The sequence below is a fragment of the Myxine glutinosa genome, chromosome 8 (genome assembly GCF_964187855.1).
Source record: "Myxine glutinosa chromosome 8, kmMyxGlut1.1, whole genome shotgun sequence".
NCBI classification, from domain to species: Eukaryota; Metazoa; Chordata; class Myxini; order Myxiniformes; family Myxinidae; genus Myxine; species Myxine glutinosa.
In genome coordinates this window covers 95,412,616-95,438,020 of record NC_136268.1, presented here as the reverse complement: position 1 = coordinate 95,438,020, position 25,405 = coordinate 95,412,616, and the positions used below count along the sequence as shown (strand labels likewise).

At 44.4% G+C, this 25,405-nt stretch overlaps 1 pseudogene; it reads right to left on the bottom strand.

Annotated features, from left to right (window-relative positions):
- Window positions 1–16,660: 16,660 nt before the first annotated feature.
- Window positions 16,661–25,405, bottom strand: part of LOC144893387 (uncharacterized) — a 29,417-nt pseudogene continuing 20,672 nt past the window's right edge.

Sequence of the window (25,405 nt, the reverse complement as noted above, 5' to 3'; positions counted from 1 at the left end):
AAACATCTCAAATTTGAGGAAAATCTAACAATCCGCATTTTTGAGGAAGATGTCACAAACATCACAACTTGGGGGAAGATCTTACAAAGATCACGTCTTTTACGAAGATCTTACAAAGATCACGTCTTTGAGAGAAGATCTTACAAAGATCAGGTCTTTGAGAGAAGATCTTACAAAGATCACGTCTTTTACGAAGATCTTACAAAGATCACGTCTTTGAGGAAGATCTTACAAAGATCACGTCTTTTACGAAGATCTTACAAAGATCACGTCTTTGAGGAAGATCTTACAAAGATCACGTCTTTGAGAGAAGATCTTACAAAGATCACGTCTTTTACGAAGATCTTACAAATATCACGTCTTTTAGGAAGATCTTACAATCATCACGTCTTTGAGAGAAGATCTCACAAAGATCACGTCTTTGAGGAAGATCTTACAAAGATCACGTCCTTGAGGAATGTCTTACAATTATCACGTCTTTGAGAGAAGGACTTACAAACAATAATCTTTGAGGAAGGTCTTACAATCATCACGTCTTTGACAGAAGATCTTACAAAGATCAGATCTTTGAGGAAGATCTCAGAAAGATCACGTCTTTGAGAGAAGATCTTACAAAGATCACGTGTTTGAGGAAGATCTTACAGAGATCACGTCTTTGAGGAAGATCTTACAAAGATCACGTCTTTGAGAGAAGATCTTACAAAGATCACGTCTTTGAGGAAGATCTTTCAAAGATCACCTCTTTGAGGAGGATCTTACAAGATCACAACTTTGAGAGAAGATCTTACAAAGATCACGGCTTTGAGAGAAGATCTTACAAAGATCACGTCTTTGAGAGAAGATCTTACAAAGATCACGTCTTTGAGGAAGGTCTTACAATCATCACGTCTTTGAGGAAGATCTTACAAAGATCACGTCTTTGAGAGAAGATCTTACAAAGATCACGTCTTTGAGAGAAGATCTTACAAAGATCACGTCTTGGAGGAAGATCTTACAAAGATCACATATGTGAGGCAGATCTTACAAAGATCACGTCTTTGAGAGAAAATCTTACAAAGATCACGTCTTTGAGAGAAAATCTTACAAACATCACGTCTTGGAGGAAGATCTTACAAAGATCACGTCTTTGAGGAAGATCTTACAAAGATCACGTCCTTGAGGAAGATCTTACAAAGATCACGTCTTTGAGGAAGATCTTACAAAGATCACCTCTTTGAGGAAGATCTTACAAAGATCACGTCTTTGGGGAAGATCTTACAAAGATCACGTCTTTGAGGAAGATCTTACAAAGATCATGTCTGTGAGGAAGATCTTACAAAGATCACGTCTTTGAGAGAAGATCTTACAAAGATCACGTCTGTGAGGAAGATCTTACAAAGATCACATCTTTGAGAGAAGATCTTACAAAGATCATGTCTTTGAGGAAGATCTTACAAAGATCACGTCCTTGAGGAATGTCTTACAATTATCACGTCTTTGAGAGAAGATCTTACAAAGATCACGTCTTTGAGGAAGGTCTCACAAAGATCACGTCTTTGAGAGAAGATCTGACAAAGATCATGTATTTGAGGAATATCTTATAAACAATCACATCTTTAAGGAAGGTCTTACAAATATCACGTCTTTGAGAGAAGATCTTACAAAGATCACGTCTTTAAGGAAGATCTGACAAAGATCACGTCTTTGAGAGAAGATCTTACAAAGATCACGTCTTTGAGGAAGGTCTTACAATCATCACGTCTTTGAGGAAGATCTTACAAAGATCACGTCTTTGAGGAAGATCTTACAAAGATCACGTCTTTGAGAGAAGATCTTACAAAGATCACGTCTTTGAGGAAGATCTGACAAAGATCACCTCTTTGAGGAGGATCTTACAAAGATCACATCTTTGAGGAGGATCTTACAAAGATCACGTCTTTGAGAAAAGATCTTCCAAAGATCACGGCTTTGAGAAAAGATCTTCCAAAGATCACGGCTTTGAGAGAAGATCTTACAAAGATCACGTCTTTGAGAGAAGATCTTACAAAGATCACGGCTTTGAGAGAAGATCTTCCAAAGATCACGGCTTTGAGAAAAGATCTTCCAAAGATCACGGCTTTGAGAGAAGATCTTACAGAGATCACGTCTTTGACCAAAGATCTTCCAAAGATCACGGCTTTGAGAGAAGATCTTTCAAAGATCACATCTTTCAGAGAATATCTTACAAAGATCACGTCTTTGAGGAAGGTCTTACAATCATCACGTCTTTGAGGAAGATCTTACAAAGATCACGTCTTTGAGAGAAGATCTTACAAAGATCATGTCTGCGAGGAAGATCTTACAAATATCACGTCTTTGAGAGAAGATCTTACAAAGATCACGTCTTTGAGGAAGATCTTACAAGGATCACGTCTTTGAGGAAAACCTTACAAAGATCACGTCTTTGAGGAAGATCTTACAAAGATCACGTCTTTGAGAGAAGATCTTACAAAGATCACGTCTTTGAGGAAGATCTTACAAGGATCACGTCTTTGAGGAAAACCTTACAAAGATCACGTCTTTGAGGAAGATCTTACAAAGATCACGTCTTTGAGAGAAGATGTTACAAAGATCACGTTTTTGAGGAAGATCTTACAAAGATCACTTCTTTGAGGAAGTTCTTACAAAGATCACGTCTTTGAGGAAGATCTTACAAAGATCACGTCTTTGAGAGAAGATCTTACAAACATCACGTCTTTGAGGAAGATCTTACAAAGATCACATCTTTGATGAAGATCTTACAAAGATCACGTCTCTGATGACGATCTTACAAAGATCGCGTCTTTGAGGAAGATCTTACAAAGATCACGTCTTTGATGAAGATCTTAGGAAGATCACGTCTCTGATGACGATCTTACAAAGATCACGTCTTTGAGAGAAGATTTTACAAAGATCACGTCTTTGACAAAAGATCTTCCAAAGATTACGGCTTTGAGAGAAGATCTTACAAAGATCACATCTTTCAGAGAAGATCTTACAAAGATCATGTCTGTGAGGAAGATCTTACAAAGATCACGTCTTTGAGAGAAGATCTTACAAAGATCACGTCTTTGAGGAAGATCTTACAAAGATCACGTCTTCGAGAGAAGATCTTACAAGGATCACGTCTTTGAGGAAAACCTTACAAAGATCACGTCTTTGAGGAAGATCTTACAAAGATCACGTCTTCGAGAGAAGATCTTACAAAGATCACGTTTTTGAGGAAGATCTTACAAAGATCACTTCTTTGAGGAAGTTCTTACAAAGATCACGTCTTTGAGAGAAGATCTTACAAAGATCTCGGCTTTGAGAGAAGATCTTACAAAGATCACGTCTCTGATGACGATCTTACAAAGATCACGTCCTTGAGAGAAGATTTTACAAAGATCGCGTCTTTGAGGAAGATCTTACAAAGATCGCGTGTTTGATGAAGATCTTACAAAGATCACGTCTCTGATGACGATCTTACAAAGATCGCGTCTTTGAGGAAGAACTTACAAAGATCACGTCTTTGATGAAGATCTTAGAAAGATCACGTCTCTGATGACGATCTTACAAAGATCGCGTCTTTGAGGAAGAACTTACAAAGATCACGTCTTTGATGAAGATCTTAGAAAGATCACGTCTCTGATGACGATCTTACAAAGATCGCGTCTTTGAGGAAGATCTTACAAAGATCGCGTGTTTGATGAAGATCTTACAAAGATCACGTCTCTGATGACGATCTTACAAAGATCGCGTCTTTGAGGAAGATCTTACAAAGATCACGTGTTTGATGAAGATCTTAGAAAGATCACGTCTCTGATGACGATCTTACAAAGATCGCGTCTTTGAGGAAGATCTTACAAAGATCACGTCTTTGAGAGAAGATCTTACAAAGATCACGTCTTTGAGAGAAGATCTTACAAAGATCACGTCTTTGAGGAAGATCTGACAAAGATCACCTCTTTGAGGAGGATCTTACAAAGATCACATCTTTGAGGAGGATCTTACAAAGATCACGTCTTTGAGAAAAGATCTTCCAAAGATCACGGCTTTGAGAAAAGATCTTCCAAAGATCACGGCTTTGAGAGAAGATCTTACAAAGATCACGTCTTTGAGAGAAGATCTTACAAAGATCACGGCTTTGAGAGAAGATCTTCCAAAGATCACGGCTTTGAGAAAAGATCTTCCAAAGATCACGGCTTTGAGAGAAGATCTTACAGAGATCACGTCTTTGACCAAAGATCTTCCAAAGATCACGGCTTTGAGAGAAGATCTTTCAAAGATCACATCTTTCAGAGAATATCTTACAAAGATCACGTCTTTGAGGAAGGTCTTACAATCATCACGTCTTTGAGGAAGATCTTACAAAGATCACGTCTTTGAGAGAAGATCTTACAAAGATCATGTCTGCGAGGAAGATCTTACAAATATCACGTCTTTGAGAGAAGATCTTACAAAGATCACGTCTTTGAGGAAGATCTTACAAGGATCACGTCTTTGAGGAAAACCTTACAAAGATCACGTCTTTGAGGAAGATCTTACAAAGATCACGTCTTTGAGAGAAGATGTTACAAAGATCACGTTTTTGAGGAAGATCTTACAAAGATCACTTCTTTGAGGAAGTTCTTACAAAGATCACGTCTTTGAGGAAGATCTTACAAAGATCACGTCTTTGAGAGAAGATCTTACAAACATCACGTCTTTGAGGAAGATCTTACAAAGATCACATCTTTGATGAAGATCTTACAAAGATCACGTCTCTGATGACGATCTTACAAAGATCGCGTCTTTGAGGAAGATCTTACAAAGATCACGTCTTTGATGAAGATCTTAGGAAGATCACGTCTCTGATGACGATCTTACAAAGATCACGTCTTTGAGAGAAGATTTTACAAAGATCACGTCTTTGACAAAAGATCTTCCAAAGATTACGGCTTTGAGAGAAGATCTTACAAAGATCACATCTTTCAGAGAAGATCTTACAAAGATCATGTCTGTGAGGAAGATCTTACAAAGATCACGTCTTTGAGAGAAGATCTTACAAAGATCACGTCTTTGAGGAAGATCTTACAAAGATCACGTCTTCGAGAGAAGATCTTACAAGGATCACGTCTTTGAGGAAAACCTTACAAAGATCACGTCTTTGAGGAAGATCTTACAAAGATCACGTCTTCGAGAGAAGATCTTACAAAGATCACGTTTTTGAGGAAGATCTTACAAAGATCACTTCTTTGAGGAAGTTCTTACAAAGATCACGTCTTTGAGAGAAGATCTTACAAAGATCTCGGCTTTGAGAGAAGATCTTACAAAGATCACGTCTCTGATGACGATCTTACAAAGATCACGTCCTTGAGAGAAGATTTTACAAAGATCGCGTCTTTGAGGAAGATCTTACAAAGATCGCGTGTTTGATGAAGATCTTACAAAGATCACGTCTCTGATGACGATCTTACAAAGATCGCGTCTTTGAGGAAGAACTTACAAAGATCACGTCTTTGATGAAGATCTTAGAAAGATCACGTCTCTGATGACGATCTTACAAAGATCGCGTCTTTGAGGAAGAACTTACAAAGATCACGTCTTTGATGAAGATCTTAGAAAGATCACGTCTCTGATGACGATCTTACAAAGATCGCGTCTTTGAGGAAGATCTTACAAAGATCGCGTGTTTGATGAAGATCTTACAAAGATCACGTCTCTGATGACGATCTTACAAAGATCGCGTCTTTGAGGAAGATCTTACAAAGATCACGTGTTTGATGAAGATCTTAGAAAGATCACGTCTCTGATGACGATCTTACAAAGATCGCGTCTTTGAGGAAGATCTTACAAAGATCGCGTGTTTGATGAAGATCTTAGAAAGATCACGTCTCTGATGACGATCTTACAAAGATCGCGTCTTTGAGGAAGATCTTACAAAGATCGCGTGTTTGATGAAGATCTTAGAAAGATCACGTCTCTGATGACGATCTTACAAAGATCGCGTCTTTGAGGAAGATCTTACAAAGATCGCGTCTTTGAGAGAAGATTTTACAAAGATCACGTCTTTGAGGAAGATCTTACAAACATCGCGTCTTTGAGGAAGATCTTACAAAGATCACGTCTGTGAAGAAGATCTTACAAAGATCACGTCTTTGAGGAAGATCTTACAAAGATCACGTCTTTGAGGAAGATCTTACAAAGATCACGTCTGTGAGGATGATTTAAGAAACATTGTGAAAGAGAATGAATTTTACAAGAACAGCAATTCACCCCAAGACTGTGAAAGAAAGTTTTCTCCAAACTGTTAGCTTTTGATGTGCCATCAAGTTTGGGTCGCCGAGTGGACAGTCACTGCCAAACGAAGTTGACATGTTGCAGGTCCCATGTCACGGCGCACACGGACATCGGAACATCAGAACACAATGGTTCGCTGGCGTCGTTAGGTGAAGGAACGTTGCTCTACCAGGCTAAGCAGCCGTAACTGGATTAGTTCCGTGGCGTCGGTTTGCATCATGCTTAGTGCTGCAGTTTGCGTCGAATTGAACGGGTGTCTTGGAATGCTCCTGCTCGATCCTTCGACCAGACAAGGACCGGACTTGGCACAGGAGCATCCATGTGGAATGTTCATTCTTTTATGTTTTTGATCTACAGCTTTCCTGGATGAGTTGTACATATTACTAAAATAACACGATCCACTTTTACATCGATTGTTATGGCATTTTGAGACGATGGACGAATCGACATACTATAGATTAATATGTAGTTTATGGGATTTCAGTTCGGCGTTCACAGTTCTACAGGAACACCCATCAGTATTGATCTTCTGCAAGGCCTAGGTAGTCCCACTCCTTTTAATAGATCTTATGCTGATGGTTGAAGAACAGCTGACTGGCCCTTTGTGTCTGATAGGTGCAAACACCAATCTCATGCAAATCATCCCAGCACGGTCTTCTTCATCGGTGGAAGAAGATGTTTTCTCGAGTCGTGATTCATATATTCCCTTTGGGAAATCCCAAAGAAACTCATCTTAAGCTTGGGATTGCATTTTCATTCCATTGATGTATACGTTGATTGCATACATTAACTGTAAAATGTGATAAATCTGCACCAGCTGCTCTATTCATAAACGTTCTTTGTGTGTTATACAATCCACCATTATCAATTGTGCCACCAATTATAACTACAGCCGCATTTGCTCACAAGTGTCACAGATTGCATCGAATTTAGTGGGATGCTCACAATGCCATCCATTATCTGAAAGCTGCTCTCATGAATATACATCAGTTGTTGCTGATAACCACGGGGACACGATAGAATGGGCAAATACTGACAGATTCGCCTGATCATGTATGATCAGGAATGAATGAGGAGCATCAATCCCGACACCTGTTCTTCTCGTGCTATAATAACCTCATTTGTTTGTGTCGTTACCTTGTTCAGTTTGGGTCGTGGTTGGACGCTCCATGTCATCGCCATGATATGGTGGCGTTCATTCCATTGGAAGCTTAATGTTAAAGTTAAAAATGCATTTAAATTATGGGGGATTATTCTGTCAAAAGGATGAAATTGTTTTTAAAGGATTATATAAAAAACAATTGCGTTAAGGTTGTTGGAGAAAAATGTGGGAAAATGTTTTGTTAATCTATTTTGTTGGCAACTTGTGTAATTACTGATCACAATGTACACATTATTTTGTCGTCTTGTAAAGGTGAACAGTCTCTAACTAGTACTTCGATGTTACCATAATAGCAAATTAAAATTAACTTTTTTTAAAGTACGACCTTCAGTCCCCTCATTTAGAGGCTCTGCAGTAGAACGATGTCCCCTCTTGTAGAGGCTCTGCTCGAGGACCGTGTCTCTCGTGTAGAGGCTCCGCTTTTGAAACTTGTCCCCTCGTGTAAAGGCTCCGCTCGAGGACCGTGTTTCTCGTGTAGAGGCTCCGCTGTAGGACTATGTCCACTTGTGTAGAGGCTCTGCTGTAGGACATTGTCCCCTCATGTAGAGGCTCCGCTCGAGGACCGTGTTTCTCGTGTAGAGGCTCCGCTGTAGGACTATGTCCACTTGTGTAGAGGCTCTGCTGTAGGACATTGTCCCCTCATGTAGAGTCTCTGTTGTTGGACTTTATCCCCTTGTAAAGAGGCTCCACTGTGGGACTGTGTCCCCTCTTGTAGAGGCTCTGCTGTAGGACAGTGTCCACTCGTGTAGAGGTTCTACTGTTGGACTATCTCCCCTTACGTAGAGGCTCTGCTGTAGGACCTTGTCCCCTCCTGTGGATGCTCCGCTGTAGGACCATGTCCCCTCGTGTAAAGGCTCCAATGTAGGACCTTGTCCCCTTGTGTAGAGGCGCAGCTGTAGGACTATGTCCCCTCATATAGGGGCTCTGCTGTAGGACCTTGACCCTCATTTAGAGGTTCTGCTGTTCGACCTTGTCCCATCATGTAGAGGATCTGCTGTCTGACCTTGTCCCCTCATGTAGAGGCTCTGCTGTCGGACCTTGTCTCCTTGTATAGATTTGCATTCGGACCTTGTCCCTTCATATAGAGGCTTTGCTGTCTGAACTTATCCCCTGATGTAGAGGCTCTGCTGTAGGACCTTATCCCCTCGTGTAGAGGCTCTGCTTGCTGTAGGACCTTTGAAATGTAATAGGGCCTTCCCCTCGTGCAGTGATAATGTGCATGAGAATGAAACACAGACAGGATTATCTATAATAATAATTGACAATGGTCAGTGTGTGTGTGGTGCCTCCATAACTCCAAAACTTTAAAATCTAGCAGTCCAAATATTGTTTATGCATACCAATGAAAACTGAGTGTTTGGGTAAATTGAAACACCCCTTTTGAAGATAATTAACTGATCTCATCATGAAAAAAACAAAAACAGGTTTATCCTTGGTCAGCCCACTCTCCCTCACAGAGATGTTAATTCGCCATTTGTTTCGGCTTATTCAAAATACCTTGGCGATTTTCCACGATGACCTCTCACAGGATAATTAAAGTATATAATCGAAATATGTCTTCGGATTTGAGTATCAGAGCTGGTGGACTAAATAAACTGTCAAAATCTGGAGTGAAATCTGAAATCTGGAGTGAAGAGGCAGGGGAACGGTGGGAGGAGGGACTTGGCGTTGCCCAGCAATGCCGGATACCTTTACTGGTTATACAATAAAAGACAATATATTTATTCAATTAGCTGCAGGTGTCTCCAAGAATGAATTGTTATCTGGTAAATGCCATATGATTACTTTCAACGGATAATGATTGCATAATACGAGGGGAATGGGCCGTCAAGATGACGGGTGACAAAACTCAACAGAACACAGAAATTACAATACTGTAAATACAAAGTTATGGATTTATGGATTATGTCCAATTACTTATGGATTACTAAGGTGAAATTCCCCCTCTCCCTCCTCCTCCTTCCCACCTTCTGCCCTCCCCCCAACAACAGGAAGGTGAGGCCATCTTTAGCATCCAGGTGTGCACACGCATACTTGCGAGGTGTGATCAAAAAGTTCGGTGAAAACAATTTTATTAAACATTAAACACTTACATCATTAATCCCTTTCAAAGTACTCCCCCTCCCGCACATACACACTTGTTCCACCATTTTGGCCACTATCGGAAACATTTCTGGAAGTCCTCTTTGTTAACCACCTTCAGAAGGTCTGTTGTGTTGTATTTGATGTCTTCGATCATGTTAAATCGCTTCCCTTTCATTGTTTGTTTCAATTTGGGGAACAGCCAGAAGTCACACGGTGCCAAGTTGGGTGAATAAAGCGGATACGGGATGCCAGAAATGTTTTTTTGCTGCCAAAATGTGATGGATAGAGAACACCGCGTGGCAGGGCCTGTTGTCATGATGAAAGAGCCACCCGTTCTTCCACCTTTCTGGTCTTTTTTGTCTGACTGCCTCTCACAAACGTTTCATAACTTCCACGTAGAAAGCCAAATTAACGGTAGCAACATTGGGAAGAAATGCTGCGTGAACCATTCCTTCCATGTTGAAGAACTGATGTTGTCTTCTACCGACTCCTCTCTGGCCTACCAACCCCAGCTCTATCTGTGCTCTGTCCCCCAAATATTCCTGCAGGACGCACAAGATCTGCCAGCAACCCTCTCATGGTTAAACTGCCAAAATCAAGACTCTCTGCTCACCTTCACTCCTCTTTTCTCCCGCCTCTGGAACAAACTCCTTCACTCTCTTCAATCCCACTCCTCCCCCCAGGTCTTTAAAAAAGCTGTTCACCACCATCTCTTATCTTCCCCCATCCAAAACCTTGATCTCTTCTACCCCTGTTAATTTCACCCCAGATCCACTTTTCTGAAATACCGACTTCTTTCCTGGAAGTCCTAGCAATATCCATGTGTTTTATACCTCTCCCACCCTCCCACTCCCTTCCCGTGCCTCCTCCCCCCAAGCCCTCTCCCTCCGACAGATCTCTCGATGTCCCTGCTCTCAAATTTTGTACTTGTGCGCTTCCCTCTCTCTCCACATCTTGTCTTCCGCTCTCTTTATTATGTCTTATGTGTCCGTTTGTTTTTGTTTTTTTGTTATTAATGTTAGCTCTTACAGGAGCCTCGATCTTGTAAACAAAAAAAAAAGAACGCAATGAATGGACTGATGCATGCGTGTGCATGATCTTCACTTGCGATCTCGACTGATGTGCCTTTTTTGGTCTGGGTGACGTGGGTGTCTTCCCCTGGGAGGTCTGTGCTTTCATTTCCGGGTCATGCCCGTAAACCCACGACTCATCACCCGTTATGGCCTGGGGTAAGAATGGTGGATCCGAAACACATCGATCAAACACGTTGGATGAAATGAAGACACGATTTTCTTTTTGGTCCTCGTGGTCAAATCCTCTGTCAGTATGAACTGAATGGAACCAAATGAAAGACTGGTCTCTTCCACAATTTATCGAATGGGTAAACGTAGGTTTGCTTGGACAACAGTGCTGACTTGAGCGATGTTTCATCATATCGTGCTGTTGACGGACGAGCATTTCGACATTTTCTACAAAAGCGCCGGACGCCACCAACATGCTCACTCAAAGCAATGCCAAGGCGGGTGCACTGGCACGTATTTATCCAACACTTTAATGGTGTTTGTTGTGTGTTTGCAAGTGAGAGGGTTAACAAAATAAGCCCCACCCACTGACCTCAACAATGCTCACGCATTCACCGAACTTTTCGATCACACCTCGTACACACACACATACATGCACAGGCACCCACACATACGAAGGGTGAGACCCGGGAGGGCTGAATTCCACCTTCTGAAACGCACATATAGTGATAACAACCAACGACACACAAACACTTCAACACAACACAACCCTGCCTATAAGGCCTTCATTCACAGTGTGATGGAGTACTGCTCTCCCCTCTGGGTTGGCATCCCTGCCTCACACCTTTCTCAGCTAGAAGTCATGCAAACCAATGCATTCAAGATTAATGGAATTTCCCATGATGAAGCTGAGCCCCTGGGTCTAGTGGATCAGTTACTTATTAAACAAACAACACACATATAGAGGTGGATGCTTTGAGGCCTGGTAGGTCTCTGTTCCACTTCTTGAACCCCACCCATGTATAGAGATAGCAGCCAAAAACAGCAACTTGCGTGCCAACACACACACATACGAACAGGTATACGCACACACACAGAAGTAGATACTTTGAGACTTGGTGGGCTCCGTTTCATCTCCTGAAACCCACCCACATGTGGAGATAACAACCAATGACACAGGGGGATACTTTGAGACCTAGTATGTCTCCGTTTAATCTCCTGAAACCCACCCACATGTGGAGATAGCAGGCAGCGACACACACGTCATTATATTTCGGATGTAGCCAATGGCTGCTGTTTGCATCATTTCTGGGAGTGTAGCTGCGCTGGTGATGCAGTGTCCCCTGTTTACACAAAGCTGGTACCGGTTATCATTTTGCCGACTTCGGAAGGATGACAAGCTGAGTCGACCCACCTGATGTTATTTAACAGCACGACTGGGACTCAAACTCACAATACTAAGAACTTGAGCCAGTCACCTTAATGGTGAAGCCAACACCAGGCTTTCATCACACACATTAAACCGACTTGATCTTCAAAACAACTACAGTCGCAATAACAATAAAAATCGAGCAAATTGCTCATTCCTTTATTGAATTCCATGCATGAAGGGTAATCATATGTTTTCATTCTATTCAGCCTTGAAAAGGCAGGCTAAAACTGAAATCACGTTCATGGTTATTCACCTGAGATAATTCTAATTGCACTGGGCAATGGACTGACACCCAAGGTGTAAGGCCTGTGGCATATGCTGCTTCACAAAATGGTGGCGCATGATTTTGGTTGTGGGCGGAGTCAGACGATCTGTCCAACAAATGGGGAAAAGGCAGCCATGACGTCACTTACGTGAACACAAAGTCACTTCCTCCGTGATAGAGAAATGAATACCCAGGGCATATATATATATATATATATATATATATATATATATATATATATATATATATATATATATATATATATATATATCGATATATCTATATATATAAAGCAGTAAAGTATGTTTGTTTGTTTGTCCTTTTATAACTCGAGAACTACTCATCGCAGAGAAAAACCAAAGGCATATTCGGAATCAGTACGTCTCAGAGCAACTACAGCACACCTTAAATTTAAAAAAACTTCGGGTTTTAAAATTAGCGTATTAGCGCAGAAGCGCTAGCAGAAGAGGGAGGGAATCGAAGGGAGGGAGCGCAGCGCTCCCTCTAGCGCTTCGCAGCGCCAGCGCTTCTGTTAGCATAATTAGCGTATTTCGGAACGTTAATTTTTCAACTTCATTATTCGGAATCAGTACGTCCCAGAGAAACTTCATAATGTTAATTTTTCAACTTCATCCGATTGACATGGGACCAACGGCATGTGACAGAGAGTGAAACATACATGCTACATTTATTTGACGACAATGAGTTCCGACTTCCGGGTTCGTGCCGCCAACCCTGTTAGGCGCCTCTTGCGGCACACAGGGAATTACCAGTGAACTGGTACTCAATTTGCCGACCTCGGTAGGATGACAGGCTGAGTCAACCCCCCTGGTGTTAAGGGGGAGGAGGAGGGGAGGGGGAAGAGGAGGGGAGGTGAAGGGGGGGAGGGGGGAGGGGCCCTTCTTCCCCCGGGCACCCCCACACCCTCCCCTCCCCCCTTCCCTCCCCCTCCCCCCTGTTCCCCTCCCCTCCTCTTTCCCCTCCCCTCCTCCTCCCCCCCCCTTCCCCCTCCCCCTCCCCCTGCCCCCTCCCCCTCCCCCCCGTTCCCCTCCCCTCCTCTTCCCCCTCCCCTCCTCCTCCCCCACCCGGCAATGCCGGGTACTTCTGCTAGTATATATATATATATATATATATTGTTATGAATTTTGGGTAGGGGGATATATAGATTCAGGTAGATCTGCGTAGGTATTATGCTCCGGCTGTTGTGATAGGGAATCCTCACCTGTAATAAGTTCTATCTAGCCCGTATGTTGGATAAGTTGGATGTGTGTCCCTGCCATGAGGGGGCGGGGCTTGTTAACTAGATTTAGGGCATAAAGATAAGATGCCATTGTACGTCGTCCCCTCTGTGATCATACCTGTGTCCCATATGGCAACGCACCCATAGACATTAGCTAGGCCCATTAGCGCACACACATTAATAAATACTCCCCCCTCACAATGACTGACCGGAAGAACAAACAGGAAGCGGCCACACACAACGCCGGCATGATGACAGACATTGCACAGGCAGGCCGGGAACCACGCCCAGGAATGCTCGTGACTAGCCGGGGGGAGGGGCGAGCAACAACCAGAGCACCGATTGGAGAGGAAGGAAGGTGAAGGACATGCCACACTGATTGGCCGACCAATGACGCAACACCAAAGGCGCGAAGTGCTCGGACAATCAGTGAGGTGGGCGCGAAAGGCGAGGAAGAAGCAACGCATTGATTGGGGGAGGAGCGCCGGTGACATGAGGAAGGCGCGGAAGACTCTCTGGAAGCGACGGGCTGATTGGAAGGAAAGCGCCAATGACATCAGACCACGTCTGATAAAAGTGAGCGGAGACTGACATTTTCTCTCCTCTCTTCGCCCTTCGCCTCTGCCTCTTCACCTCTGCCTGTCTCTTCCTGCCTTCCCGCGTTGGAGGCCCTTTTCCTTTCTCCTCCTGTCACCCTTTGCACGTTCCTGTGCCGTCGGACCTCTCATCTCGGTTCCGGACATGGGAGCGACTCTGTGTGGACGAGTCCGGGCATGGCCAAAGATCGAGCTGCATGCGACCCGTTCGAGTCGCGCGGAGGGCTGGTGGTACGCCACCAGACAGGACCGAGTGGTTCACGCCAACCAGAGCCGCGTCGGTCAGAGCCTGACCATCCTTGACGAGGACACACACTGCAGGCAGATAAGACGCACCATGCAGAACCACAACGTTTATTTTATTTATCCCTCCATTTGTCTTGTATTTGAAGTGAGGTTTTTGGACATCCCGATATAGGGGTTTCGTTTTTACCGGCGCGTTTCTTTGTTCTCAGGGTCCGGCAACAAAGCCGCATTTATTTTTGTTCATCAACTCCGTTTTTGGTTTGATTTGTTAATTTGCAGGGGAAGACGCCTGCGTGTGGCGGCCGTAAAGGTGAGTTGGCATCTTCATTCCATCTCGCGTATGATCCGCCATTGATTTGGATAACGCCTCAAAGTAAGCTCAATTAGCCATCCGTGGACGCTCTGTCTTAATAGAGCCATCCACAGGACAATATATATATACAACAGCCGGCACTGCCTCTCTTGGATTAAATCATACCTCTCTGACAGACGCCAGTTCATCTCCATCAATAACTGCAAATCCCCCACTGCTCCCCTCCCCCAAGGTGTCCCCCAAGGTTCAGTTCTTGGCCCCCTCCTCTTCATCCTTTACCTGTCCCCCCTCGGTCACTTAATCCGCCGTCATGGTCTCCAATTCCACTGCTTCGCCGATGACATCCAGCTTTTCATCTCCACCAAGTCCGTCTCCACCGACACCCACTCTATCCTGACAAACTGCATCACTGAAATAAAATCCTGGCTTCAAATCAACTTCCTCAAGCTTAACTGTGATAAATCTGAAATAATCATCATTGGCCCAAATACGCTCACAAAATCCACCCATAACTTTGCCCTCAACATCGACGGTATCCCAGTATCCACCTCCCCTCACATCCAGAATCTTGGCGTCATCTTTGACCAAACCCTTTCCTTCGACAAATACACTAAACAGATCACAAAGTCAGCCTTCTTTCACCTGAAAAAACATTGCCCGTCTCCGCTCATCCCTCTCCTCCACGGCTGCAGAAACCCTCATCCACGCCTTCATCACCTCCCGTCTGGACTACTGCAATAGCCTCCTCTATGGTTCACCCTCAAAAATCACCAATAAACTCCAATACATTCAGAACTCCGCTGCCCGTCTACTCACCCATTCCCGGACCCGTGACCACATCACCCCCGTCCTTTACAAGCTTCACTGGCTCCCCATCCCCCAGAGAATCCAGTACAAAATCCTCCTCTTGACATACAAAGCCCTCCATAACCTGGCCCCATCCTACCTGGCTGACCTCCTCTCCAGACACACTCCCACCCGCAACCTCCGCTCTGCTGGTACCAACCTCCTGACCCCCTCCATCCGGACCAAATTCAGATCCTGGGGGGACAGGGCCTTCTCCATCGCTGCTCCCACCCTCTGGAACTCACTACCTCACACCATCAGAGACTCCTCCTCACTCACCACATTCAAAACATCACTAAAGACCCACCTGTTCAACACTGCATTCAACATTCAACCCACAGCATCTAACCCCTGACTATCTCTTTTCCTTCTCCCTCCTTTTGCTTTAAATATTTCCCTATTGATTCTTGTCTTTTTGCAATTGTTGTTTTCATGTATTGTTATGCATTATGTTTTCCACTCTGTCAAAGCGCCTTTGGGCTTCTGGAAAAGCGCTATACAAAATAAATGAATTATTATTATAATATATATATACACACACACACACACACACACACACACACACACACACACACACACACACAAGGTGGTCCCATGAGTCTCGTTTAACAGTGATTTGTTTCATGATCCTTTCATTTTTTACAGGTGTCCATTATGTCGCCGAGTAAGGAAGAGCGCATCAAGGTAATCCTGCCCGTAGGAAGTCAGAGTCGTAGAGAAGTCGCTGAGGAATTCAACAGATTGCATCCGGACCGTGCGCCGATTACACACAGCTGTGTTGGCAAACTGGTAGCAGAGTTCAGGGAAACGGGATCCATAGGAGATAAACCATGCAGTGGACCTCCAAGGGCATCCACCGAGGACCACACAGCTACTACCATCCTCACTCATTTCATGAAAAGCCCCAAAAGGTCTCTTGGCGGTTGACCACTGAGACAGGAGTGTCGAAAAGCAGTATCCACCACATTCTTAAAGCACACAAATGGCATCCTTACAAAACTTGAAATCCTGCAGAAATTAAGCAAACATTATCCAGACCAACAGATGGAATTTTGTGAATTGGCAACGGAATAATGTGCTCAAAATTCCGATTTCCCATTCACCATTCTGTCTAGTGATGAGGCTGCTTTTTACGCAAATAGTGAGATGAACTGACAGAACACCCACTACTGGTCGCAAGACAACCCTCACTGGTTTACTGCTTCAAAGGGACCAAGGTTCCGCTCATGTGATGGTGTGGTGTGGCATTTGGAAAGACCGCATGATAGGCTCCTTCTTTTTTGATTGCACAGTCACAGGAGCCACCTACTTGCATATGCTCGACGAGGAAGCATTCCCTAGTGTCTTGAACGCAAATGGGGATTTCCCAACAGGGTTCCAGCAGGATGGTGCTCCTGCCCATTACAGCATCCGTGTAAGAGTGTGCCTGAACTGGCAATTCCCTGGTCATTGGATAAGACGTCGAGGGCCTGTGGAGTAGTTCGGCAAAGAGTCCCGATCTCAGCCCTGTTGGAGATTTATCTCTGGGGTTACTTGAAGGCATTGGTCCTGCATGGAAAAATTCAGTGATCCACATTTGCGGGAGCGCATCAGTGACGCATGTAACACCATCACTCCCAACACCTTTCGCCGTGTGATTGCTCACTGGATACATCATCTGCATTTTTGTATTAATCATAATGGTGGACATATTGAACACATTCTGTGAATACAAGCCGTTTCATCATTTTTATGCCTCCGCCGACGAAGTCGCCAGAGGCATTATGTGTTCAGGTTGTCCATCTGTCCGTCCGTCTGTCCGTGATAGGTTTTCATTACCGCGATAACTTGAGAACGGCTAAAGGGATATAATTCAAACTTGGCCCAGCTATGTATAATGTTGTAAAGATTAAGTGATTACATTTTTGAAGTCATAGGTTAAACGTCAAATGTCAAAGTCTGTAATAGGTCTATAGATTGAGAACGGCTGAAGTGATCCATTTCAAACTTAGTACAGGTATGTTATGTATAATGATGTCAAGATTAATTTATTAGATTTTGGGGTCAAAGGTCAAAGTCTGTAATCTATCTATCTATAATTCCAGTAATCTCTGTGTGTCTGTGTGTCTGTGTTTGTGTGTTTGTGTGTTTTGTGTGTTTGTCTGTGACCGCTGTTTCTCGACAACCACGGGTCCGATATACTTGAAACTTGCCAGGTATATTGCTGGGGACCCGAGGATGTGCCTTTTCAAGGTTTCATATAATCGGACAAGTAGTTACCGAGCTATGGCGATTTCTTTACCAAACTCCGCAAGCCGTTCGCTTTGGACCAAACCATTTCATGTAAATAGAGGGTGGGGATTGTCACCGTACTCGCAAGCCGTTCGCTTTGGACCAAACCATTTCATGTAAATAGAGGGGGGGGATTGTCACCGTACTCGCAAGCCGTTCGCTTTGGACCAAACCATTTCATGTAAATAGAGGGGGGGATTGTCACCGTACTCGCAAGCCGTTCGCTTTGCTTTGCGAATGGACCAAACCATTTCATGTAAATAGAGGGGGGGGATATAATTTTAGATATATATATATAGTACGGGCATGCCCTAGTATATATAAAACACAGTTTGTGTGTGTGTAATGTTACTGATAGACTCCTAAACAGAGAGGCTCACGTGCTTGATATTTGGCATAGACATGGCCATTGAGCCTGGGAAGGACATGGCCTACCTAAAATATTTGACGAGATCCATATTTTTTATTCATATTTACCTCAGCGCATTTCAGCGAGGAATATTATACACGGAATCTGAGCCAGTGGCAGAGCAGTTGCGCTGATTCGCTCAGAGCGATCACGTGATGTTCCAGCCTTGCCGCCATAATCTCACAGTTACGCGTTCGCACGTAATTCAGAGCGAAAAGCCATTGCGTTTTTTTCACATTTCAGCGAGGAACATTGCCATTCACACCACATAGGTTTTTTTTTCTTTCATCTTTAGATCCATATTTTTAGCCATAACGTAGCGAATGTAGCGTAACATAGCGAGGAATATTATACACGAATCTGAGCCGGTGGCAGAGCAGCGCACTGATTCGCTCAGAGCGATCACTTGATGTTCCAGCCTTGCCGCCATAATCCTCACAGTTACGCGTTCGCACGTAATTCAGAGCGAAAAGCGATTGTGTTTTTTCACATTTCAGCGAGGAACATTGCCATTCACACCACATAGGTTTTTTTTTCTTTCATCTTTAGATCCATATTTTTAGCCATAACGTAGCAAATGTAGCGTAACGTAGCGAGGAATATTATACACGGAATCTGAGCCGGTGGCAGAGCAGCGTGCTGATTCGCTCAGAGCGATCACGTGATGTTCCATCCTTGCCGCCATAATGTTCACAGTTATGCGTTCGCACGTAATTCAGAGCGAAAAGCGATTGCGTTTTTTCACGTTTCAGCGAGGAACATTGCCATTCACACCACATAGGTTTTTTTTTCTTTCATCTTTAGATCCATATTTTTAGCCATAACGTAGCGAACGTAGCATAACGTAGCATAGCTAACGTAGCATTAGCATAACGTAGCGTAGCGTAGCGATCCTCGCTCAGATCTTCGTCAGGTCGCGAGCGAGTTAGCCAAAACGTAAAAGTGAAAATATATCGAATGCTGTTTTGATGCTTTTTTACTGCTGTTTTGATGCTTTTTACATTGCTGTTTGATGCTTTTTCACTGCTGTTCTGATGCTTTTTCATTGCTGTTTTGATGCTTTTTCACAGCTGTTCTGATGCTTTTTTGCCGTTTTTTGAAATATAAAAATCTCATTTCAAAAAAAAAAAATCCCCAAAAATCTCACAATGATGACATATAATTCATAGAAAACGTTGAAGCAACCGCGTAATATTGCGGTGATGTTTAACTCTGAGTGAAAATAGTTCTAAATTTTAAAAACTTTCGTCTGATATTTGTGATTTATTTCAAACAAACTGTATTTCCCACTACACGGCCATGTATTCCTATTAACGTTATTTAAAGTACATAAATTGTGTGGATTACATCATTTGTGGATGTGATAAATTGCCAGTAACCATCTATATCCCTCCCCTCCCCTTCCCCCCTCCCCTTCCCCCCTCCCCTTCCCCCTCCCTTCCCCCTCCACCCTACCCTCTCCCCTTCCCCCCTCCCCCCTCCCCTTTCCCCTCCCCTCCACTCCCCTCCCCTCCCCCTCCCCTCCCCTCCCCTCCTACCCCTCCCTTTCCCCCCTCCCCCTTCCTTTCCCCCTACCCTTTCCCCTCCCCCTCCCCCTTCCCCCTCCCCTTCCTCCCCTCCCCTTCCCCCTCCCCTTCCCCCTCCACCCTACCCTCTCCCCTTCCCCCCTCCCCCTCCCCTTTCCCCCTCCCCTCCACTCCCCTCCCCTCCCCCTCCCCTCCCCTCCCCTCCTACCCCTCCCTTTCCCCCTCCCCCTTCCTTTCCCCCTACCCTTTCCCTTCCCCCTCCTTTCCCCCTCCACCCTACCCTCTCCCCCTTCCCCCCCTCCCCCTCCCCTCCCCATCCCCTCCCCTCCCTTTCCCCTCCCCCTTCCCCTTCCCCCCTCTCCCCCCTCCCCTCCCCTCCCCCCTCTCCTCCCTTCCCCCCCCTCTCCTCCCCTCCCCCCCCCCTCTCCTCCCCTCCCCCCCCGTTCCCCTCCCCTCCCCTTCCCCCTCCCCCTCCCCCTCCCCTGCCCGGCAATGCCGGGCACTTCTGCTTGTAGGTCTATAACTTGAGAATGGCTGAAGTGATCGAATTCAAACTTAGTAACATGTATGTATAATGTTGTAAAGCTTTACTTATTCGATGTTGGGGTCAAAGGTCAAATCTGCAATAGGTTTTATAACTTGAGAACGGCTGAAGTGATATAATTCAAACTTGGTACAGGTATGTATAATGTTGTAAAGATTAAGTGATTAGATGTTGGGGTCAAAGGTCAAAGTCCTGTAATAGGTCTATAACTTGAAGGTTGGCTGAAGTAATCCAATTCAAATTTGGTACAGGTATGTACAATGATGTAAAGATTAGAGGATTAGAATTTGGGGTTAAGAGGTCAAAGGTCAAAGTCTGTAATCGGTCTATAACTCGAGAACGGCTGAAATGATCAAATTCAAACTTGGTACAGGTATGTATAATGATGTAAAGATTAACTGATTAGATTTTGGGGTCAAAGGTCAAAGTCGGTAATAGGTCTATAACTTGAGAATGGCTGAAGTGATCCAATTCAAATTTGGTATGGGTATGTATAATGATGTAAAGATTAAATGATTAGATTTTTGGGTTAAGAGGTCAAAGATCAAAATCTGAAATAGGTCTATAACTCGAGAACGGCTGAAGTGATCTAATTCAAACTTGGTACAGGTATGTATAATGTTGTAAAGATTAAGTGATTCGATGTTGGGGTCAAAGGTCAAAGTCTGTAATAGGTCTATAACTTGAGAATGGCTGAAGTGATCCAATTCAAATTTGGTACAGGTATGTATAATGATGTAAAGATTAAATGATTAGAATTTGGGGTTGAGGTCAAAGATCAAAATCTGAAATAGGTCTATAACTCAAGAACGGCTGAAATGATCAAATTCAAACTTGGTACAGGTATGTATAATGATGTAAAGATTAATTTATTAGATTTTGGGGTCAAAGGTCAAAGTCTGTAATAGGTCTATAACTTGAGAATGGCTGAAGTGATCCAATTCAAATTTGGTACAGGTATGTATAATGATGTAAAGATTAAATGATTAGAATTTGGGGTTAAGAGGTCAAAGATCAAAATCTGAAATAGGTCTATAACTCGGGAATGGCTGAAGTGATCTAATTCAAACTTGATACAGGTATGTATAATGATGTAAAGGTTAAACTGATTAAATTTTGGGTTCAAGAGGTAAAAGGTTAAAGGTCAAAGTCTGTAATAGGTCTATAACTTGAGAATGGCTAAAGGGATCTAATTCAAACTTGGTACAGATATGTATAATGATGTTAAGATTAACTGATTAGATTTTGGGGGTCCCAAAGTCAAAGGCCAAAGGTCAGTGGTCATGTCAGGTAAAAATGTGAGAACTTGTGAACAGCTGAAGGGATTTAAATTAAAACCTGGTGCAGGTATGTCTAATGATGTAAATATGAACTGATTAAATTTTGGGGTCAATAGGTCAAAGGTCAGAGGTCATGTCATGTAAAAATGTGCTAACTTGGGCACAGCTGAATGGATTTAAATCAAACTTGATACAAGTATAATAATGATGTAATAATGTGGGCGGAGGCATATCAGTCGACGTCGTGACGTCGAAGAGTGCCGTTCTGGTTGCCCTATGGTTCCAGACTTATGGGACACCCTGTATATATATATATATATATATATATATATATATATATATATATATATATATATATATATATATATTGTAACGATTTTGAGAAGTGTGTAACGAATTTGAGAAGTGTAACGGTTTTTGAGAAGTGTAACAATTTTGGAGGAAGTGTAACGAATGTGAAAACGTTACAATGTGAACGTTACAAAAGGGTACGGTAACACCCTGTTAATGTAAATAATGGTCGCAGTCGGCGTCCTAGTTAATTGCATGAAACTTACACGCAGGTCACGATATATCTTTTAAATAGTGTATTTCCTCATTCCATGTAGGCTAAATATGTGTTTTCCCACGAGATTGACTTTGCATTGTATCAAACAAAATAAGCGTAGGCCCTTCCAATTTCCCCAAAACCTCCCTTCCAATTGCCTTCCGCATTTTGGGCGGTTTTCTTCAAACCACCATTGGCCACGAGGTAGGGTTGGGGAAGAAAGGCGTGTCTCCACCTCGTCATAAGAGGGAAGGAGTGAACCAGCTCTAACAGCCAATCGACACCGCGGTGAGCGACCCGGTAGGCGTGCCCTGGGAGCCGGCGGCTTGATTTCGCCCGAGGTGATAAAAGCGACTGTAAGGGACTGCTTTACCAGATGAGCTGCGAGATGACTTGGAGAGGCCTTGGGAGATGAGCAAAGAGGCTGCACCAAGAGGTGAGATGCGAAACGCTCCAAGCCAAAGAGGAGAGGTACTCGGCAAGGAAACCAGCTTTGGAGAGACGCGCTGAAAGGAGGGAGACGGCCCCACCCCAAGAAGAGGAGCAGGTGTGCCGAACCAGCGCGTGACGTCTACCGCAGTGGATACACGACGGAGGGTTTCCCGCCAAAACCACGAGGAATTGTGAGCTGCGGCCTCCCGACCTTGCCTCCCTCTCAAGCCATCCATCTCAAGCCCTACCTGCCTGCAATATCCCCTGTGTAAGTGTGAACGTCCTGTCCTACTCGTTTGTCTTGGGGCTAAGTAAAAATGAATAGTGTAAGTTAACGATTCGCTGTGTTACTGCTTCTTCCATCCATTGCTGTGTGTGTATAATAAAATCTGTTCTTCCTCCGTATTCTTCTTCTTCTTCTTTTTCATTCTCTTTCGGTCGCTTTAGAGATTTCCCGATTGAATATCTGTGGGGCGATCTGGTCAACGTCGGGTGGAATCGGGTTTTAATCGGGGAGTAACTGTTCGGACGCGGTTAAATACACCACCGCTCGGTCAAAATAACATCTAAAACCCGCGTCTGTAACATTTGGTATCGAGGAGTTGGATTCGGACCTGGGATTAAATTTGTTAGGCCCAAATTTTGGAACACCAATTGTACCATTAGGGTAACAATTGGTGTTGGGAAGTAGAATTCGATCCGGAGCGCGTTTCACGCGCTCGAAATTATAACGGCGAAATTTGATTTTGTTTTACGAAAATATAAAACCCGAATTTTGAGATCGCGCCATGGACAATCAAGGCGATCGAATGCCGGTGGGTGAGCTAGAGGAGGGGTTAGGAGTAACCCAGGATCAAATGGAGGGGAGCAATGAGGAGGCGGTTGAGGGGGTATCAGGTGCACAAAATGGCGCTCTCGCGCACGTGGTTACAGCGGCACCAAATTTAGGCACGCCCATGGTCGCGGCAGCCGAGCCAGAGATGCCAGAGTACATGCGAGTCTTTATGATCCAAATGATGGCAAAAATGGATGCCCAAAATGATAAGTCCACCCGAGAGCGAAGAGAAATGGGAAACCAAATGGGGGTAATGGGAAACCGATTGGAGGGCCAAATGGGGGTAATGAGGGACGGAGCGAGGGCTGATAGTGAGCGATTGGAGGGCCAAATGGGGGTAATGAGGGACGAAGCGAGGGGTACCGGTGAGAAGGTAGACAAAAATTTTGAGGGGTTAGACAACGGGATAAAAGAGGTAAAGAATGGGTTAACGGGGGTGATAAACAGAATGGCTGCCCAGGAGAATCAGTTAGAGGGGGTGAAAAATGGGTTAATGGGGTTAGAAAATAGGATGGAGGACAAATTGCGGGAAATAGGGGAACAATCTGCCAGGGAAATCAAACAAATGGGAGAGCAGATAGAGGAGGTGAAAATCGGGGTCGAAACCAAACTGGATGCTCAGAGGGATGAATTGGGACAGATGAGGGTGGCATCTACAAAAGAGATGGAGGAAATACGACGATGGGTAAGTGAGGAGGTTTCGGGGCTGCGCGAGGAGGTAAAGCGAGGTGAGAAGCGTATGGAGAAAGAGGTGAGAAATAATACGGCAAAGTTACAAGGGGGAATAGAAGATCTGACGGAGGAGGTGGAACAGCTGACAGAGGGACAAACTAAGTTAGTGGAGCAGGTTCAAAGGAACACTGCAGTACTCGGAGGGTTAAAGGCGACACAAAAAGAAATTAAAAACGAATTAATAGCGACACAGAGGCAATGTCAGATGGTACGGGAGGAACTGACAATGAGGGTGGACGAGGTGACAGAGATAATGGAGACAAAGGACCGGCAGGTGAGGATGCACATAGAGACGGTCACGGTAGCCTTAGAGGACGAACTTGAGGAGACGCACCGAGAAATAAAAGAGGTTAAACAAAAATTAGAGGAAGTGGAAGAAGAGGTGAGTGAAATTAAGAAGGGACAAACAGAAACTAAAAGAGAAATCCAGGAGGAGGTAATGGAATATGTACAAGGTCTGTGTTCAAATCATGATGAGGTGCTCACTAACCAAATAAAAAGTTTGCAGGTGGCAGAGGAGGTGCGACGACGAAGTACGGAGGTGAGTGGCAATGTATATGATGTGAGGAAAGCTTCAGTCGGCTTGGGGGTTGCTTTGGATCCGGGTGTTCGTGAAAGGCCGTTGGTGAAGTGTGCGACAGGTCAGGGGTGCGAAAAAAGAGGTGTGCGAGAATGTCCGACCATGGGGTGTGTGAGGAAAAAGTGCACGCCGAGGAGTGAGTGTGCCGTCAGGAGTGAGTCGGTCGTAGCGCGTGTGCGAGGGAGCACAGGGAAGCGCGGTGTGGTGAGTGTTACGGAGGAAGTAACGAAAAAGTGTGCGCGAGAAAGGTGTGTAACGGACGGGTGCATGAGGAAAGAGTGCGCTGTCGGGAGTAAGGGTGAGTGCGTTGTCAAGAGTGGAGGTGAGAGTAGTGAGAGTGAAACGGAGCGTGAGTTGGTTATGACAGGTGAGCGAGGATGTACACCTGGAATGGAAGGATGCACACCTGGAATGGTAGAGCGTGTGTGGGAAGGCACATTTGAGTTGGTAGTGAGGCACGTGGTTGGGTGTGCGAATGAGAGCACACCTGTGATTGTCACAGAGGAAGTGACCGAGGAGGGGGCGCGAAGAGGTGTGTTGGTGAGGTGTGCGACCAACGAATGTGTGCCAAAGTGTTCGGTGGTCGGGTGTGTGACCAAGTCGGCGAGCGGAATGAGTGTACCGAAGTGTGTAAGGAAAGGTACGAGGAGAATGGGAACAGCTGCATGTATGAGCAAGAAAGGGGTAGCGTATGCATGTAAGCGTCCAGGTGAAGCGTCGACGGTAACCAGGCTAGAGGTTAGAACGACTTATAGCCGAATCAGGCCCTCGGTGCGCGTCGGGC